Source organism: Oncorhynchus mykiss, unplaced genomic scaffold (assembly GCF_057628025.1).
Source record: "Oncorhynchus mykiss isolate SJ-2025 unplaced genomic scaffold, ASM5762802v1 scaffold96, whole genome shotgun sequence".
In the NCBI taxonomy this organism is placed as follows: domain Eukaryota; kingdom Metazoa; phylum Chordata; class Actinopteri; order Salmoniformes; family Salmonidae; genus Oncorhynchus; species Oncorhynchus mykiss.
In genome coordinates, this window is record NW_028322095.1 from 327010 (window position 1) to 332500 (window position 5491).

At 43.9% G+C, this 5491-nt stretch overlaps 1 protein-coding gene across 1 annotated transcript in view; it reads left to right on the forward strand.

Moving 5' to 3' along the window:
• Nucleotides 1-3973: 3973 nt before the first annotated feature.
• Nucleotides 3974-5491, forward strand: part of LOC110518729 (leucine-rich repeat-containing protein 17) — a 24072-nt gene continuing 22554 nt past the window's right edge. Inside the window, exon 1 of the mRNA XM_036945271.2 lies at nt 3974-4557. The gene's annotated coding sequence lies outside the window, so the exon portion shown is untranslated. The remainder of the gene's footprint in view (nt 4558-5491) is intronic.

A 5491-nucleotide genomic window follows, 5' to 3' on the forward strand; every position in this document is an offset into this window, starting at 1 on the left:
AGTGTTTCCAACAATATGTTATAATTTACTATACTGTAGTCTCACCAACAATGTGGTATAATTTACTATACTGTAGTGTTACCAACAATATGCTACCATTTACTATACTGTAGTGTTACCAACAATATGCTACCATTTACTATACTGTTGTGTCACAAACAATATGTTACCATTTACTATACTGTAGTGTTACCAACAATATGCTACCATTTACTATACTGTAGTGTTTCCAACAATATGTTACCATTTACTATACTGTTGTGTCACCAACAATATGTTACCATTTACTATACTGTAGTGTTACCAACAATATGGTATCCTTTACTATACTGTAGTGTGACCAACAATATGTTACCATTTACTATACTGTAGTGTTAACAACAATATGCTACCATTTACTATACTGTAGTGTGACCAACAATATGTTACCATTTACTATACTGTAGTGTTACCAACAATATGGTATCCTTTACTATACTGTAGTGTTACCAACAATATGCTACCATTTACTATACTGTAGTGTCATAAACAATATGTTACCATTTACTATACTGTAGTGTTACCAACAATATGTTATCATTTACTATACTGTAGTGTTACCAACAATATGGTATCATTTACTATACTGTAGTGTTAACAACAATATGTTACCATTTACTATACTGTAGTGTCATAAACAATATGTTACCATTTACTATACTGTAGTGTTAACAACAATATGGTATCATTTACTTGTGTCACGACTCCCACCGAAGGTGGCTCCTCTTTCTGTTCAGGTGGCGCTCGGCGGTCGTCGTTACCGGTCTACTAGATGCCACCAATCCCCTTTTCCTTTTCTGTTGTTTTTGTCTTATTGGTTACACCTGTTTCTTGTTAGGGTTTTGGTTAGGGCTATTTAAGCCGGTTATGCTTTTGTGTGGGCTTGTTTCTCTGTTCGTTTTGTGGATGTGCTATTTTCTTATTTTCTCCGGACTGTTTGGGTCCTGTTTTTGGGTTCGGTCATTGTATGCGCCCGGTGTTTTGGCGTGACCTTTTCTGTCACAGGAATAAATACGGTTGTCCTAAACCCTCTGCTCTCTGCGCCTGACTCCGCACCCACTACTCCTAGAAGTCTCTCTGCACCTGACTCCAAACCCACTACTCCTAGAAGTCTCTCTGCGCCTGACTCCGCACCCACTACTCCTAGAAGTCTCTCTGCGCCTGACTCCGCACCCACTACTCCTAGAAGTCTCTCTGCGCCTGACTCCGCACCCACTACTCCTAGAAGTCTCTCTGCGCCTGACTCCGCACCCACTACTCCTAGAAGTCGTAACAACTTGATTGTAGTGTCCTCAACAATGAGCAGATTTCCAAATCAGCAATGTGTACCACATGCTCGGCACGTCATGCAGTGGCAGTCAACAACCCTTCTATAGTGGTTAGAGTGTTGGGCCAGGAACCAAAAGGTTGCTGGATCAAATCCCCGAGCTGACAAGGTAAAAATCTGCCGTTCTGCCCCTTGCAAGGCAGTTAACCCTCTGTTCCCCGGGCAACAAAGACCTGGATGTCGTTTACGGCAGCCCCCCCGCACCTCTCTGATTGTATCCGAAGCATCTTTCTCTCTTGCCTGAGGTCCATATGAAAGCATTACAGACAACACATTGGTCCAATAAGACGTTATAATTGATAAATACACATACACACACAATCAGTCCTGAATGCCAACATTAAGACATAACAACATGATGGTCCAATAAGACGTTATAATTGATAAATACACATACACACACAATCAGTCCTGAATGCCAACATTAAGACATAACAACATGAACACATACAGAAACTATATGCTAAATCAAGTCTTCCACATTCATGGTCAGTGCATTAATTAAAAGATGCCCCACAATAAATAACCCACTGTTCTGAATGGTGGGCACTCCAAAAAAACAATACTTCCTTTGAACAACATGAGATAAGCGAGGGACACTTCTGGCAATGCTATACTGGCTAGCACAGGAGGCTGGTGATTGGAATGGTATCAAATGTGTTTATTGTGTTCAACGTCATTCCATAAATTCCGATCCAGCCATTACTATGAACCCGTCCTCCCCAATGAAGGTGCCACCAGCCGCCTGTGCAGGCTATAGTTGCCGCCATCAACACTGCAGACCTCTGGGGAAAAAGAGCAAGGCAACATCTGTTATTTCACTGGCCCACACATATGTCTGAAGAACTCTTTTGGGACACATTTGTTTGAAGAGTGTATGGCTCTTGTCAAAGGTAGTGCACTATAAAGGGGGTAGGGTTCCACTTGGGACATAAGCCAAATGACGTTGATTGACTACTACTGACTCTGGGAACGTCGTCTTCTTATTATAGGAGACACATGCTATAACATGTCTTTGCTGTCATCTGTCTGTGTAAAGGGAGGGAGGAATAGACAGACGTGTGTTGAGGCAAGTGAAATAACAGATGCTGCCTTACGCTTTTTCCCAGAGGTCTGCGGTGCTGATGAAGGTGACTCGAGCCAGCACAGGCGGCTGGTGGCACCTTGATCGTTTCATAAATGTATCTCCTCAGGATGTGTCTGATGTAGTGGTGGAAGGTTGTCAAGGTTGTGCTGAACTCATCTTCAAGGGAGAAATGTATCCGCCCAAGCAAGCTTCCATGATTACATCACTCCTCTGGACCTCCTCTTGAGATAAGAGAGAAATTACATTCTTAATTAAAGGTTTCATGCCTGCCTCAAACCAGTAGTATCCTGTTGTAGTGGCAGAGTCGGCTGTCGTTGTATTAATTGTCTGTTTCATAGTCATATAACAGATGGTCATATAACAGGAAGTTGGTCTGAGTTGATTGTGTCCCCATGTCAGTCCGGTCTTTTCCAACATTACAGAAGCAGTGTATTTCCAATCCGCTGTATGTGGAAGGAAGCCATGTGGAAAAGCCTGAGAAACTGGGAGGAAAGCTAACACAAAAAACATGTTTTGGCAAAAAAATACAGTCTAATATCCATGTACTAAAAAAAAAGCATCATATCTCAAACAATGGACTGTTTAAGTGTTCAGGTAGGGACATCTTTTTCTTAGGGAAAGCTGTGGAACCTGTGAGATGTGACATACTGAGAATTTAAACGCAATTTAAACGCATCTCTTATAGGTCGAGATTTTAAACGATCAAATCTATGTAAATTCCACTCAAGCAAAAAACAACAACCGAGGATTGTAAAACTCAAGATAAACCGTTAGGTTCTTATCTTGATCTTCTTAAATCAATGTCAAGACACCTAAAAATAAAACCTCTGACTCTGCTGACTTTATAAAGGAGAAATCTACTTACTGTGACTGAGATATGTGCTTGTTCCACCTAGCTATCTTAAGATGGCTGCACTAACTAAGTAACTCTGGGTGAGAGTGTCTGCTAAATGACTCAAATGTCAAATGTAAATGTCTTCTTTCCCAAACCTACAACAGATTCCACAACACCTGTGTCCAAGGTATCGCGGTATTGAAAACAAAACAACAGCGTATACTTCCCCCTCTCGCCCCGACATTACCTTGAAATGGGCTTTTTAATGTGTGTTTGAATTATTTAATGAGAGGCACATCCATGGCTACCCATGGCGAAGTGCTCTAATCCACCAAGAGCTTTAGTAATGTTATCTGGAGAGAGGGAGAGAGGGAGAGAGATAGACAGAGACTATGTCTGTCTCTGTGGTCTTACAGAACACTCCACAACAAATTTTAATGATGGCCGGTGTGTGTGTGTGTGTGTGTGTGTGTGTGTGTGTGTGTGTGTGTGTGTGTGTGTGTGTGTGTGTGTGTGTGTGTGTGTGTGTCATATGTTCATTAGCAGTCGACTCATGTTATCCATAAAACTATGCCTGAAGGAGACTGCCAGCCTCCTCTGTTTGGGAGATATACATGTGGGCTTACACAGTCATACATTCCAACAGTTTGAAGCAGCCAGGTCTGAGTAATCATTAACATTCAGTAGTAATTACTATATCTGTTGTTTGTGAGCTTCTTCCCCCTCCTCCTCCTCCTCTTGCTACTCCTCCTCCTCTTCCTCCTCTTCCTCTTCCACCTCCTCCTCCTCCTCCTCTTCCTACTCCTCCTTCTCTTCCTCTTCCTCCTCCTCCTCCTCCTCCTCCTCCTCCTCTTCCTCCTCCTCCAACAGCCTGACACTCTATGAGGACAGGACAGGCTAGGAGCTGGGCTGGAGGCGGGCCAGTTACTCAACACTGGAGAAACGGGTTTCTCTCCTCCTCGCCTGCCTGCCTGTCCGTCTGCATAGAACAGAGCAGAGGAGCTGTGTCATGTGTAATTTAATACCAGACGCAGGCTGACTGAGCCTCACTGCACACAGAGAGCCCCCTCACAGCCTGAGAGGCAGGCAGGAGAGGCAGGCAGGCTAAGCAGGCAGACTTCCAGGGTCCGGCTCAGCCCTCCATGACAGGACAAAGAGCAGGGGATGAGGGACCGACCAGAGCCCTAGTGAGGGACCGACCAGAGCCCTACTGAAGGACCGACCAGAGCCCTAGTGGACCCATCAACGTCTCCCTCTCCCCGTGGCCAGGTACCAGAACCCCCCCCCCCCCTCTCTCTCTCTCTCTGTTCTGTTTCCTCTGTTACAGTAGTACAGTCACAGTGTTGAAGGCAGCCAGTAGTTTAATAGAGATTTACTGTACTAGAATGGGCAGTAGCAGCACTTTCCTAAAGAGAACAGAACAGCACAGAATTCTGCACAGTAAGAGGTTTTAGATATGCCACTGTAAGAGGTTTTAGACATGCCACTGTAAGAGGTTTTAAACATGCCACTGTACGAGGTTTTAAACATGCCACTGTAAGAGGTTTTAGATATGCCACTGTAAGAGGTTTTAGATATGCCGCTGTAAGAGGTTTTAGATATGCCACTGTAAGAGGTTTTAGATATGCCACTGTAAGAGGTTTTAGACATGCCACTGTAAGAGGTTTTAGACATGCCACTGTAAGAGGTTTTAGACATGCCTGCTTGCACTCATTGCCTATTGATTATTTTGTCCAGGACATATTGCAATTTAAGCTGTTGCCTTTTTTTCTGAAGTGGAAAACTTTCTCTTGTAAGAAGAGAAGTGTATGTGCTGTTTGTGCCCTTGAGGTGTAAATGTCTCTGGCCGTGTTCCAATGCAATCACCGTACTTTCTCCCTCTGGGAATGCTGGGAAGAACAGGGCTCTGGTAAACATCCCCTGTCACAGTTTCTTTCTCTAGATAATAACGCTGGGTTCAAGGCTTCAGGGCACTTTCCGATACACCAGTTTTCTGAAACAGGAGCAACTGAGAGGAAGTGTGTGGTAAAGGATCATACTGAAGGTTTTTAAGGATTAGTGGTCAGTGCTGTATGTTTCTGTTGGAATGTTCTCTCTGGGGGTCGGAATGCCACCCTAAAGCCAAGAGGGGATATACCGCATGAAGCACTGGAACCCTAAAGCCAAGAGGGGATACACCGCATGAACTGGATACACCGGATAC